The sequence below is a fragment of the Mercenaria mercenaria genome, chromosome 4 (assembly GCF_021730395.1).
Source record: "Mercenaria mercenaria strain notata chromosome 4, MADL_Memer_1, whole genome shotgun sequence".
Taxonomy (NCBI): domain Eukaryota; kingdom Metazoa; phylum Mollusca; class Bivalvia; order Venerida; family Veneridae; genus Mercenaria; species Mercenaria mercenaria.
The window spans coordinates 89,212,650-89,228,582 of record NC_069364.1 but is presented as its reverse complement, the minus strand read 5'-3'; the positions used below and the strand labels follow the sequence as shown (position 1 = coordinate 89,228,582).

Here is a 15,933-nt window from a genome sequence, read left to right as displayed (position 1 = left end):
TTAGTTTTTGTAAATTCTTATGTTTATTTCAGTCATTGGAAATTTTCATTTTCTTTTACTATAGGGAATTACTTAAGTGTCAGATTATGTTAAGCTGACTCTCAAAGTCTCAAAATGATTGTTAAGCCAGGAAGCCAAGCTGTCAACTTGTAAAAATGCTTTGTGTTGTTTTTCCTGTTCTTCTGTTTAATCATCAATTACCAGCAAAATATTGTGTTATAATGACTAAATAATTACTTAAGCCATAGGTGTAAAAATGTCACATGTCATTTCACATAACCAACGAGAATCCTTCATATATTTTAACATGAGGTTTCTTAATTTAAAATAGCGTATTCTTACACTTTATTTTTAGATGTCAAAGTAGAAGGTGTTCCTTCATAAAGATTAACTTTTCTATTTTTATTTATGGTGTTCCACATGGACTTTAGCATTTAAAATTGTGTTTGGTGTTCCAACATATTCTGGTGAACCAGATAAATATCTATAGTGCTTAAATATTGGAACTTTAGTATATTAAAACAGATAAACTACACTGGACTTGATTTATTTTTAATGTAGTGCGAATCGTCGCATAATAGTTTGGTGGAGAATCCGGGTAGATGACTTTTTAGCTCATCTGACTTTCCTAGTACCTCTGCAGACATAAGCCAAGTGAGTAACTCATCTTATATTCCCCACATCTACAAGTATATATTTTACTGGACTTAAAGTGAACTTGAAATGAAACTGCAAGGAAACATGTTTGGATTTACCAGAAGAACTCATAAACATGGAAACTGGATCTACCTAACTCCTATCAATCAGAACTACAGGATACCTCAGCAATCACAACAACCATATCACACCAGTGTGCACTATAAGTCACCATCACTTATTCAGAAACAAAAGAAATTAAGGGACACTGCCAGAATGACAGCATTCCTGAACAGAAAGGATGCTGAAAACCTTCCTTTCTATCAAATGGAGGAATCAGAACTACAAAAACAGTGTTTCAATTCATTAGAAAGATTCCATTTGGAGAATATCTCAGCTAAAGCAGAAGATGTCAAATCAGTTGTGTTGACGATTCAGCAGGAAAATGTATCTAAAAACGAAATGATTAGGTCTCTAGAGGATGAAAACAAATATGTGACTCACAAGTCTAAAATCCAGTCTGAACTCATCACAAAATTACGCGATCAGACGAAAGAAATGGAACTAAGCAAAGACACTTTACTAAATGAACATTCTAAAATCACAGATCAATGCTCAGTGCTGGAACAAACCATCAATACTTCAAAACGTGTTGTTGCAATGTTAAACATACAGAACAATTACCTTGAAAACATCGCAGAAAATCAGTGTGAGAAAATTAAAGGACTAGAGAAAATAGTTTGGGCTTGTGAAAGAGAAATAAAAACCCTGGCAGATGAAATCATAAAATTAAATAAAACAGATAAAATTGAAGGACATTCCATCTTCCTGTATGCCTGCACACGATGCACTGGTAACGTAAGTCACACCCAGAATGAGTGTCCTTCCATTGGAACAACATGCAAGCTCTGTGACCAACAGGACCACTTCACTGTTGCATGCACCTCAAAAGAAGAATTCATTAGACCTTTCTTCGTAGCTCCTTCAGGCCCTTATGGGTTGTGACTTTGAACTCATAGAATAATAAAAAAAAAATAGTGACTTGAACTGATACACATACTTGATATTTTATAATATTTTATTTGACTTTGGGGACCAAAGTAAAAGAAGCAGGGGGAAGTTATTATGAAGCAAATATTTGTCAATTTTCTTCTACACTGCATTTTCTATAAAATTTCAAATAATATTTAATATTTACAGAATACCTACATGTTTAGTATCAAAATGTTTGTCTTTTAAAGTTAAAGTTGATTTAATAATTAGTTTTTGTAAATTCTTATGTTTATTTCAGTCATTGGAAATTTTCATTTTCTTTTACTATAGGGAATTACTTAAGTGTCAGATTATGTTAAGCTGACTCTCAAAGTCTCAAAATGATTGTTAAGCCAGGAAGCCAAGCTGTCAACTTGTAAAAATGCTTTGTGTTGTTTTTCCTGTTCTTCTGTTTAATCATCAATTACCAGCAAAATATTGTGTTATAATGACTAAATAATTACTTAAGCCATAGGTGTAAAAATGTCACATGTCATTTCACATAACCAACGAGAATCCTTCATATATTTTAACATGAGGTTTCTTAATTTAAAATAGCGTATTCTTACACTTTATTCTTAGATGTCAAAGTAGAAGGTGTTCCTTCATAAAGATTAACTTTTCTATTTTTATTTATGGTGTTCCACATGGACTTTAGCATTTAAAATTGTGTTTGGTGTTCCAACATATTCTGGTGAACCAGATAAATATCTATAGTGCTTAAATATTGGAACTTTAGTATATTAAAACAGATAAACTACACTGGACTTGATTTATTTTTAATGTAGTGCGAATCGTCGCATAATATATACACTATAAAATGAACGCCGCAAAATGTAAATTTCGGCATCGAAACCCGCAAATGATTGCCTCTTACGGAACGTGTGCCTGTATGTGCATAGTCCGTATTTTTTTTTTTTGTTTTTTAAATTCTTCTCATGTGGTTGTTTTTAATATTGAGAAAAAATGCATAAGACTGATTAATTAAAGTAGAATATACGACGTCGTGCGTAAGAAGAAAAAAAAACGGGAACAATGGCAGCATTCGCTGAGTTATCTTCCCAAATGATTTGACAGGTGTCGCTACGGGCGAATAGGTCCTATCATGCGGTGTACTCTCGGCTTTTATCATAGTGTTAAACTCTTTTTCTTAACCTTTCATGCATTTGATAGCTGAATAATAAAATAATTAAAGCATTTAAAAAAAAAATTCTAATCATGTAATTTATCAATATAATCTATCTGGATAGCTGTTTCTTTGGTATTAACATAAAATTTAAAGCCTTGTAAAATTTTCATCATTTCAAAATGCTGGCTAGTAATATATAACTGAAATTATTATTTTAGCATTAATTTAAGCGAGTCACATTTCCGTATAATTTATAAGCAAAGTGGGGCTAGCTAGTAGCTAGTTGAAAATATTGTTAAATTTTACCCCTGAATGGAAGCTTTGTTTCAAATAGACAATGGTTACTCTGGAAACATTTAGTTTGCATAAAATTTCCTATCCACCGGCTGCATACTGATTGTTATCATAACAAGAGATCACAGAGTGATCTTGGCGCCCACCAATGTGCCATTTTTGAGTGTTCCAAATTTCAAGACTTACTGACTACCTCAAGGTCAAATTTCATTTCTGTACACAACACTGTGCATGTGGTCCAAATTCGAAAGCTGTAGCTTGAGAAATGTGAAAGTAGGTCACTAGGTCAATGTCAAGGTCAAAGTTTGTTTCGGTACACAATCCTATGCATGTGGTCTAAATTTGAAGCCTGTAGCTACAGAAATGTGAAAGTAGGTCACTAGGTCAATCTTAAGGTCAAAGTTCATTTTGGTACACAAAACTATGCAAGTGGTCCAAATTTGAAGGCTGTAGCTTGAGAAATGTAAAAGTAGGTCACTAGGTCAAAATCAAGGTCAAATTCTATTTCGGAATACAAAACTATGCATGTGGTCCAAATTTGAAGCCTGTACCTTAAAAATGTGAAAGTAGGTCACTAGGTCAATGTAAAGGCCAAGGTTCATTTCGGTATACAAAACTATGCATGTGGTCCAAATTTGAAGGCTATAGCTTGAGAAATGTAAAAGTAGGTCACTAGGTCAAAATCAAGGTCAAATTTTATTTCGGAATAAAAAACTATGCATGTGGTCCAAATTTGAAGCCTGTACCTTAAAAATGTGAAAGTAGGTCACTAGGTCAATGTAAAGGTCAAAGTTCATTTCGGTACACAAAACTATGCAAGTGGTCCAAATTTGAAGGCTGTAGCTTGAGAAATGCAAAAGTAGGTCACTAGGTCAAAATCATGGTCAAATTTTATTTCGGAATACAAAACTATGCATGTGGTCCAAATCTGAAGCCTGAACCTTAAAAATGTGAAAGTAGGTCACTAGGTCAATGTGAAGGTCAAGGTTTTTTCGGTACACAAAACTATGCATGTGGTCCAAATTTGAAGGCCGTAGCTTGAGAAATGTGAAAGTAGGTCACTAGGTCAAAATCAATGTCAAATTTCATTTTGAAACACGGAACTATGCATATGGTCCAAATTTGAAGCCTGTACATTCAAAAATGTGAAAGTAGGTCACTAGGTCAAAATCAAGGTCAAAGTTTTTTCCAGTGCACAAAACTATGCATGTGGTCCAAATTTGAAGGCTGTAGCTTGAGAAATGTGAAAGTAGGTCACTAGGTCAAAATCAAGGTCAACTCATGTCAAGGCTCATCTTGCCACTCAAAAATATACATGTGGTCCAAATTTGAAGGCTGTAGCTACAGAAATGTGAAAGTAGGTCACTAGGTCAAAATCAAGGTCAACTCATGTCAAGGGTCATCTTGCCACTCAAAAATATACATGTGGTCCAAATTTGAATGTTGTAGTTATTGACAAGAACATTTTAAAAGCTTTTCCCTATATAAGTCTATATGAACCATGTGACCCCTGGGGCGGGGCCATTTTTGACCCTAGGGTGATAATTTGAACAAACTCGGTAGAGAACCACTAGATGATGCTACATTACAAGTATCAAAGCCTTAGGCTTTGTGGTTTGGACAAGAAGATTTTCAAAGTTTTTCCTTATATAAGTCTATGTAAATCATAATTGAGCCATGCCATGGGAAAACCAACATAGTGGGTTTGCGACCAGCATGGATCCAGACCAGCCTGCGCATCCGCGCAGTCTGGTCAGGATCCATGCTGTTCGCTAACAGTTTCTCTAATAGCAATAGGCTTTGAAAGCGAACGGCATGGATCCTGACCAGACTGCGCGGATGCGCAGGCTGGTCTGGATCCATGCTGGTCGCAAACCCACTATGTTGGTTTTCTCGTGGCGCGGCTCATATGACCCCCAGGGCGGGGCCATATTTGACCCTAGGGGTATAATATGAATAATCTTAGTTGAAGACCACTAGATGATGTCACATACAAAATATCAAAGCCCTAGGCCCTGTGGTTTTGGACAAGGGGTTATTCAAAGTGTTTCCCTATATAAGTCATTATAAACTATGTGACCCCCAGGGTGGGGCCATATTTGACCCCAGAGAAATAATTTGTATCATCTTGGTAGAGGACCACTAGATGATGCTTCAAACCAAATATCAAAGCCCTAGGCTCTGTGGTTTTGGATAAGGTTTTCAAAGTTTTTCCCTATATAAATCTATGTAAAATATAGAAATAAACAAAGGGCCATAACTCACTCATAAATTGTTGAACCAGTCTGATTTTCAGGGGGACACAACTAGGGTACCAATACATCATTCTGACAAAGTTTGGTCAAAATCCCCCCAGTAGTTTCTGAGGAGATGCGATAACGAGAAATTGTTAACGGACGGACGGACGGACGGACGGACGGACGGAATGACGGACGGACGGACCACGGACGCAGAGTGATTTTAATAGCCCACCATCTGATGATGGTGGGCTAAAAATGTGCATGCCATGTGTCCTGTTAACTCTAGGGGGTTAAATTCAAGACATGGTTCATACAGGACATGGCAAAAAAAATTCAAGGACTTTTCAAGGACTTTTTAAGGACTTTTTATGGATTTTCAAGGACTATTTTAATCGCTTTAAATCTTAAATTACAAAACCATTTAGGCTCTTCATAAGGCATTATGACAGAAGAAAAGTTACAGAACAGTTTTATTTTCCATAAGCTACAATAGCATATCTTAACCTTTATGAGATCTTCAATGGGATTACCTTTTATGAGCTATATTTGCCTGTATACATACTTAGTACATGTTTCTTATAAGTCTTTCAAGCTCTCAAGACTACATTTGTAGTTTTCAATTTGTCCTCAAGGGACTTCACTTCTTGTTTTCGCGTGTGATTTCAACGCACTTTCTCCCATAGTTCCGACATCAATGAGTTTATCACATACACTTATGCTTGTCTGACTTAAACTCCTTTAACCACGATGAATAATCATCCTGTGTAAGCCATTTATTGGCGAAACTACATTTATTTTTTGGGCCACTCATTGTTGTTGTTGATAGTCACGCTACAATGACCTTGCGCATAATATTTTAATGTTGTGAAAATCGCTATTCCATATCTAACTTCCGTACCGAAACGGTGTTCAACTAGCGTTCCCTCCGTGGGTGTGCATGTATTTTTATTTTACACCGTTTTTTCGCTCGTTTTGACTTATTTATTATTTATTTTTTGTATTTTTCCCTTACAATATGATGCACCCCCGTTTCTAGCAAAATTTAAGGACTTTTCTACCTTTTTTTTCAAAATTCAAGTACTTTTTCAGGGGATTTTTGGAAGAAAAAAATCAAGGACTTTTCAAGGACTTAGGATCAAATTCAAGGACTTTCAAGGACCTGTGCGAACCATGCAAGAATATGTCCTTAAAGCAGACTTAACACTTTCTGCTCCCACTTAGGTGTTAAATATCGGTCAGATGTTAATGTAATGTGTATAATAAGTTTTCTTAATACATTGCAATTTGAAATAATGTCTAAAAGGTCTCACAGTTGTTTTTATTTTTAAAGCTTCACAAATTTGTGGTCTGTGTATTAAAAATCCTACGGGTGTTTTTATTAAATGTAAAGATTTATATTTTAACTTTATGTGGGCAAGTTACTGTGAATTTGAATTGACTGAAAATTAAAGAGGCAGCAACATAAAATTAAATTAACACGTGGTATGTCAACTTGTCAATAGAGATCATTTATGCCTCATGGATGATATTTTGAAATATATGAGAAAACACCTATAATAAATTAATTGAGCTGATGGAAAATTGAAGGTACATCTTATCACAAAGGCATATATTCTAACATTTAACAGTAATTATTATTATAATTTCTATATTATTCAAGATCTCATTGCATTAAGCTGTGTATGCAGATCTTTCCGATTAATTTTGTAACTTTAGGAATATATACTGTCTAGTATATTGATCCTTATTCTAAAAATATAGTCTGAATACTTGCACAATGATAAAATGATTATCCAAGGAGGCATTTCAATATTGAAAAATACTTTAAAGCTGAATAAAAGCATTTATTGTCACAATTAACAAACATAACAATCATGCAGTCCATATATAAACTGACACACAGAAAATGCACTTTAAAACAGTCCTTACAGCTAGCCTCATATTTTTTAAGGCACAGAGTATCAATAAATATAAATAAAGCTCTTTCCTCAATTGCTCAAGGGATAAACAGCTGAATTTTGATTACATAATCGGATATTTTCCAAATCTACTAATATAGTTTGAAATGACAGCGACTGAATAATAATGTAATTAATGTAAACAAACTTTTCTAGGACCTATTCGCATGTAGCGCCACCTATACGCGCACCTGTTTAATCAGGGGAATTAACTGACCGATATCGCCCATTCAAGGCCATTTTTATGATTTTTGTATACTTTCTAGAATTATAAAATCTATTATTCCGTCTATGCAATTAATGTTTTTTTTTGTGTTGTTTTTTTTCTCCAGAGCCAGTGCAGACACAACAAACGACAATGCGTCTGTCCCGACCACTGTGCAGCCGAGTCAAGGTACAGAATATCCAGACCTTGATCAAAGAAAGAAAAATTCTGGCCATGGTACCCAGTTCAACACGAAATGGCAAGATGGTCGCCCTTGGCTACAGTGTGTTAAAGAGATGAGCCCAGATGGGCATACATTTGAGGCAATGTACTGTTCTGTGTGTAGCAAGTGGTCTTTAAAAAACCGCGGTCCCTGGGTGAGCACAGGCTGTACATCTATGCGACATGATGTCATCGTCCGACATGAAGACTCGGAGCAACATAAAAATGCTATCTCTCAAGAACTCACAGCATCTGCCTCAATTGACAAGCTAGCAAGAAACATTGATAGCCGTGAAAAAGAAGGCTCTGATTGACGCACAGAAGGTGTTGCACTTCCTGATACAACACAACTTACCACACACCACTCTCTTCAAACCTCTGGTTGAACTTTGTGTGGCGCTTGGGTTGAGAATCTTTCACATCTCAGCAAGGGCAAGAATGCACAGTACACCAGCCCTAAAATCGTTGATGAATTCTTGCCATGCCAAGCAGAAACTGTAGAGGAGGAAGTAAAATAGAAGATTAAGACAAGTGATGCTTATGGTGTTATGACAGATGAGTACACAGACGTCAGTGCTCGTAAACATCTAGCAGTGGTGGGAAAGTATGTTTATAACGGTGAAAGCAACCTTTCTTTTCTTCAAGACATACAACTTCCCAATGGTAGTGCTGACATCATATACCAGTCATTGAAGAAGTATCTCCATGATGCATCAATCTCCTTGGATTCAATGACATCATTTGCTAGTGATGGTCCCTCAGTTATGACTGGAAAGAAGAATGGGGTTGTAGCAAAACTCAAAAAGGACAATCCTAGAGTAATCCCTGTTCACTGTCTAAATCACCGTCTTTAGCTTGCTGTGTCTAAGGCCTTTGGCAGTGTCTGTGAAATTGATTCAGTTGATGAAATACTAATTGCTATCTGGAAGTATTATCACTTTAGTACAGTAAAGTCTGGCAGTCTTGACGCTGTTCAGGATCTACTCCGGGAAATGGGCACATCTGACACTAAGCAGAATCTGACAGTGAAAAAGGCAGTACATACCAGGTGGCTCAGTCATGAGAATGCCCTACACTCTATAAGGAAGTTATATGTAGCTATCTGCCAGGACTTGGAGAATGCTGTCGTCTCTGGAAGAGATAAGAAACTTGGTGAAAAGTCTGGTCCCTCTGCAACAGCACTGCTGAAAATAATGAAACAGTATGACAAGCTTTTCTACATCCTCCTCCTCTGTGATATGTGCACAACCCTTGCCAGACTCACACTTCTGTTTGAAAGAGCTGACATTGATTTAGCATCAATTCAACCCCAGATACAGTCAGCAGTTGCCAACCTGCAAAGTATGAAGAAGCGTCCTGGTCCCTACCTGTCAAAGGTCACAACAATGGCCGAAACACTAGGTATCAGTGTACAAGGTGAGGACAAGATTTATCAGGTCAGAGACAAATTCATTGATGCTGTAGTTGACCACATGGAGGAGCGTTTGGAACACTCTGAGCTTATATCTGCAATGTCAGTATTAGACCTTAGTCACATTCCAGCTGATCAAGCCACTTTTCATGGAGACACTGACATTTCACAACTTGCACAGCATCTAGAACTCTCCGAGGACGATCTTCTATTTGAGTGGAATGACATCAAGGAGAAATTCAGTGGTGTGTTGGATAAGTGTACCCCGAAGTTCATGCTGGCAAAGCTGTTCGAGACAAAAGAGACTACTGGATCCATTTTCCCTTTGATGACTCGCTTGTTGTCTGTACATGAGTCACTAATATTGTCTACTGCCCCTGTAGAAAGAGTATTCTCTCAAGTCAAATTAATTGTTACAGACCACCGCAACAGACTTGAGGTTGAAACAACTAACAAACTTCTCATGATTAAATTGAACACAAAGTCAGCAAGTGATATAGACATGGGCAAAGTGATCAAGAAATTCTTGGCAAAGAACAGACGCTTAATGTGAAGAGTCATGTTTTATCTAGTGACTAAGACTAGTCATAAACAGATGATTATGTTTTTAAGTTAAAACACTTATCTATTTTAATAAGGTTTCTTGACCAGAATCTGCTAGATACATATTTAAACTGGAAATATTTGCATTAAATTGTGTGTTGAAGAAAGTTTAGGAAGTTAACTAAACAAAGTCAGCAGATTGTATTAACTTCAATATAATTAATTATAACTGTTTAAAAAATGGCTGTTTAATAAACTATAGTTGGCACAAGGTCAGAAAGTCAGCAAATTGTATTAACTCATATGTTCCATTTGATATGATGAAGTATTTACAATAAATGATCAATTGTAATAACTTTGATATAATTAATTACCTGTTTGTAAAATGGAAAATGAAATTGTGTGTTTAAGTAGGCCTAAGTTAAGAAAGTCAACCAATAGTATTAACTGACATGCTTTATTTGATAGGTCTTCTGTGTACTATATGAAATAATGTTCTTTTTGTAAAAGAGTGAATTAAATTGTGTGTTTAAGACATTGTTGTTACTTTTTGTTCATCAAAGTTCAATGATCTAAAATGACTGATAAAATGCCCTTTTTGCAAAGTGAACCGTGGAAAAGTGCCCTTATGCCCTAGCAGCACCACGCCCCATTCTGGTCCTGGGAAAAACACTATATGCATGAACGTACAGCATTTAGCACAGTGTGAAGTCGTACTCGATTTGTTCACCAAAGTTTAATCCGGGTGTTATGGAAGGTACAAGCACATGAGAATATATAATAGATCTCTCCCAATATCTGTTTTGTTTTCAAATTTTGTAATTTAACTTTAGATCATAGTAAATGTACAAATTATATTGCACTAATTCATTTAGAAATAGCCAGAGACGTTTTGCTCATCCGGTACCTGTACCTGACTATGAATGAAATGCACCAATAGTGACGTAATAAAGCTGTGACGTCATGAAATGAAAAAAAACAAATCAATAATGTAGGTCAGTGGGTCACTTTCTTCAGGTACTACGAAGTGCTCATGACATGACATATATTGTATATTTCACAAGACAAGCAAAAGAATAAATCTGCTATTCCAAATAATTTTCTTTAGATTGGGACTAAATAAAATCGTACAAATTTTGGTTGGTTGTGCTTGTAGACAAGCTTACTGTCACTGAGTGACTGCTTTTTAATTTCTGACTTTTGCAGCCACCGCGACAAGCCAAAGTATGTCAAAAACCTGGGATCTGCTGCGAGCAATATTTGCTCTCATCTCAAATACATGAATGGAAATTGTTAAACACTATGAAATATATACCATGGCCACGAAGAAAGACCCTTTTTCTCGCGATCTGCACCAATGATATTCTTGAAATACACAGCATTACTTTATACCGGCCATAAATCCACAGCTATCCCGCAATATTGACCTTGTTTTTCAGCCATGATATTTTATGATGCGTTGTTTTGATCCTTATCGACCAATCAGAAAACGCGCACCTTACAGCATTTACATTTCAAGTATTGGAGAATCTGTGGAAACCTGTACGCTGAATTCTCGTTTTTTACGTCATTATGAATTTAAAAGAAATGAACACGAAATATGGTGTATACTGTGTTGTTTATTATTTAAAGCGTATGAACAACAGACAGAAAAAAATATATATACATAAAAACAGCCTAGAGAATATAAAAAGTCACTTTGTCTACGTGTGCAAACCTCACGGTGTGTATTTAAAGTTACTGTACATATTTTTTCCAGAACGGCCCTCTTCAAACAATTTTCAGATCCCGTTATTGTTTTCATGTCGCTGTCAGTAAAATATTTTACTAAACTTCTTGCACAGGCAAATATTAAGACCAGTTAAGTAGGGACGACATGGGCGTATTTATTGAAACGCTCAAAACCGGAGGAGCTTACACCCGTGCCGTCCTGGGAAGAAGTAACATGGTTTCAGACTTGAGTATGGATCACACGTTTCACCGTATTACACCTTTATTTTTTAAATAAGTTAGTTTTGAATTTTTGAGAGAATTCAATAAAATACTTTCATAAATAATTTACTTACGAGAAGAATATAAAAAAAAAAAAACATTCGCGCAAAAATATTTTATATGAGATTGAAATTCGGCAAGCGCGCGGGAAATTTCATTAGATCTACCGTATTTCCTTTGATAACTTGAACGTGTTATCAATGTATGTCTCTAATCAACTTGATTTTATATTGTTGACTGTATAATGTATGATGGTGACACATGTTACTAATGTACTAACTAACGGACCTTAACAAACGAGCTCCTTTCTGTTGTACATGGGCACAGTAATACTTATGCATATTTTAGTGTTTTTTTTTCTTCAGATAACAAAATCAAATAAATATGTGTTGTTTCTTATAAATATAATGACTTACAAATTATATATTTCGCGTAATATGCGTATCTTTTGTAAATCGGCATAGTGACTATATTTAAAGAAAACTTGCGACATTCAATATTTCGCCAACAATGCGTTGTTAGAAGTCGTTTTTTATTTCATTATTAATTAAAAAAATAACTGTTTTGTTGTCTGGAGAATCTAAGGGCATTTACTGAAGTAAAACTTATTGCAAAGAGATGTCAATTAATTTGCAAACAAATTCAGCTTAAAAAGACTTACTATATCAATTTGCACCCCTGTTGCAATTATTGGTAATCTATCTGATTGTGACAGACGATTAATTACAATTATCTAATATTCAAAATGTAATAAAAATTATTTAGAATAAATAAAAAAAATCTATGCTTCGAACTTTCAAAAGAATTTGCCGATTTGGAATCGGTCTTGTAACCGGTATCAATACATTATTTAACTAACAAGAGCTGTCGGAGGACAGCAACGCTCGACTATTTAACAGCCTTGTAGCTTGAATGAATAAGAAAGTCGAAAAAGGGGCATAATTTAGTAAAAATGTAAAATAGGGTTATGGAACCTGCATAGTGCTTATCAGCTCATGACAGTGAACTAGTGTGTGAAGTTTCAATCCTTTCCCATTAGTGGATACTCAGATACCAGCTTACATACAAAAACTTAACCAAAAATTTCTATGTTGAAAAAGGGGCATAATTTTGTAAAAAAGCAAAATAAAGTTATGGGACCTGCTTTGGGCATGTCAGATCATGACAGTGAACAAGTGTGTGAAGTTTCAATCCATTCCCATTAGTGAGTAATTCTAAGTCAAAAACGGGGCATAATTTTGTAAAAAAGCAAAATAGAGTTATGGAACCTGTGCAATGTAAGTCAGTTTATCACAGTAAATAAGTGTGTGAAGTTTCAATCCATTCCCACAAGTGGTTACTGAGATACCAGCTTACATACAAAACCTTAACCAAAAATTTCTAAGTCAAAAAAGGGGCATAGTTTTGTAAAAAAGCAAAACAGAGTTATGGAACCTGTGCAATGTAAGTCAGTTTATCACAGTGAATAAGTGTGTGAAGTTTCAATCCATTCCCACAAGTGGTTGCTGAGATACCAGCTTACATACAAAAACTTAACCAAATCGGGATGCGGACGCCGACGCGGACGCGGACGCCGACGCAGGGGCAGTCCAATAGCTCTACTATTCTATAGGGCTGTCATTGATTGGGTCTTTGGCATATCGACGATACCGATATATCGGAAGACAAATATCGACGATACATCGATATATCGATTATTAAGTTTGATTAAAAACCTGTTTGTTCATGGGCATGCTATATACCTTCTTGTTAATATTATGTTTAGTTTTATTGCCTACTTTTTATATTACTGTTTGATTGTGTTGTATTTGTATCTGTGAAATAAATAAAATAAATGAAAATTAATGAAATCTTTTATAGATCTTCACTGTGCCTTCATTCCTCTTTTGCATTTATCCTACTTTACAACCTAGTGAACTATAATACCAGGCACTGGAGTCGGGTTTCAAACAGCTAAAATTCTGCATTTCTCTTCCACAGATATCTATTTATTTATTAAATTAATTAATTTATTTATTTACCATGTTTTTATTTATTTTTAGCCTGTTTCATACCCTGTCTAATTTTTACCTTGCACTTACATTCGGTACTGGCATCGCGTGTTTTTGTTGTTTTTTTTTTTTTTTTTTTTTTTTTTGTTTTTTTTTTGTTTTCTTTTTTAACTTTTGCCCAAGTTTTCGATGGGCCTCAAATGTGTAGCGTTGACTGTTTGTTTGTTGTACTGAAAGACATGTTTAAGTAACACCTTGTGTTTCTACGAACCCAAACAAAGCTTTTCTTTCCGTCTTTCGACTCTTTTTCCACTATTAAGCCAGCGACGGCTTCCTCTTCGGCCATCTTTGATTGTTATTGTTACGGACACTAGCTAAATTCTGTACCTTTTTACTGAGTGATCAGCTATACGCGAACAAGTAAAAAGCCGAGATTGACGTAGAAACAGTATATACACTATGTTTTTACATGCACAAACAACGAAGCGACCTTTCAAGACAGGACAACTTAACTTTTTGCAAATAGATTCTGAAGTTGAGCCCTTTTTACTTCTACCCATATAGGTAGTGCCGGCTAGTGGGAAAAGACTGCTACGGTACAAGTTTAGACATGACCTTTTTTGACAACTTCCGTTACTTACGGCACATTTTTGCAGGCAGAAAAAGTTGTTTTAGAGGGTCTGAGTGTTTATCTAGACAGTTGTTTTTTTCTCTCTGTAAAATATCGATTTTTGAAAATGGGAATCGATAATCGATCGACCAAAAAATATCGTTGATACATCGATATCGTTTCTATCGATGACAGCCCTACTATTCTATGAATAGTCGAGCTAAAAAAGCACGTGATGGGTATTAAAAAATCTTTCAAAGTAAACCAGAGTAGTCAAGATGATGATCAGAAATAAACATTTATTTCTTGGAGATATCTACTCTTACGTCGCGAACACCATTTTCGTAGATCTCGTATACAGAAATAACTTTCAATATACTTCTCTCAGTTATTTTTTTTCTGATTGAACAGGGTTATAGATCTTCCAAAAAATAATTAAAACAGTTGTTTATATAAGAGAAGTTTAGGTAATTTGAGTTCATATTTCCCTTAGGCTCTCCGATTTTCAATGTGTTATAAAAACGTTTTGTGTGCATATATTTCATTCTTCTTTTGTATTTCAATTATTCATTTTATATACGAATGAATTTTGTCATAAAGCCAACAAAAATACCACTTACTTAAAAAAAAACGGGTGCATTACGGTTATGGAAATTTCCTGGCGCTCACCGAATTTCAATCTCGCATAAGACCATTTTGCGCGAACGTACTTTATTTTCGTTTCAAAAATCAGTTATTTTTATTATACGTTTGTATGTGGTTAAATTCAGTCATAAACCCTGCAAATAAAACATTTATTAAAGAAAAACAAAACAAAGCAAAACATAATGTCAATTTAATGCATGGGTCCTTTGACTTTTCTTTTACATTTTGTTGTTTGGAACGATAATACATTTGTGAATTTAGAAGATTTCTTTTAATTTCATTGTAACAGACAAACAAACAAAAAAACATGGAGAAAAAATGATTTTACAATACTCACTAACGTTCAACAAATTCAAAACATGTAAGAGGTGCATTACGAAAGAAAACGGGAGACGAAATTGACCGGTTCACCGGTAGGGCGATTTGACGCGGTACATAATTCACCACAGTTGGGCGGTTGTTTACATAGGATTTCACCTAACGTGTTTCATTTTGAAACTAACATATTTTTTTACTGACTTACAGAAACAAGCAAGATTATCAGGTATTCGTCTGTATATATTATGTATAACAAGTAGAGTGCAGAAACATGTGAAAATTTGGTGTTAAATGCAAACTTCATAAAACTCAATTTCCACTCGGTTTTTAGCATATTTTGGCCCGACGTTGCAGTTTGACCGTCACAATATAAAAGAAACTGTATACGTCGGATTAGTTCGACTAGTTGTGCTTGTCACTCAATGTACACTTCTGACATTGCCAAACAAATTTAAACTAAGGAATGAAAATAATGTAATATTTCTATTAGGCATATCTTTATCTTGTCAGTGTATAAAATATAAAATATCTGAACATAAAACAAGCCATCCCAATACTGAAATCAAATGAGCAAGGCTGGGATGCATCTTGGGCTGACCTGGAAGTGTCTGTGCAGTTAGGTAGGTTTTCTAATCAATTAGTTAACTTTGTATTAAATTATGTCAACTGTTGAAAATCCTAACTTTATACTAGTCCTAAACCATTCA

The 15,933-nt window shown here is 35.1% G+C and overlaps 1 protein-coding gene across 1 annotated transcript in view; it reads right to left on the bottom strand.

Moving 5' to 3' along the window:
* Positions 1-15,933, bottom strand: part of LOC123552401 (E3 ubiquitin-protein ligase parkin-like) — a 45,870-nt gene that overhangs the window by 29,167 nt on the left and 770 nt on the right. The gene's annotated exons all lie outside the window — the stretch shown is intronic.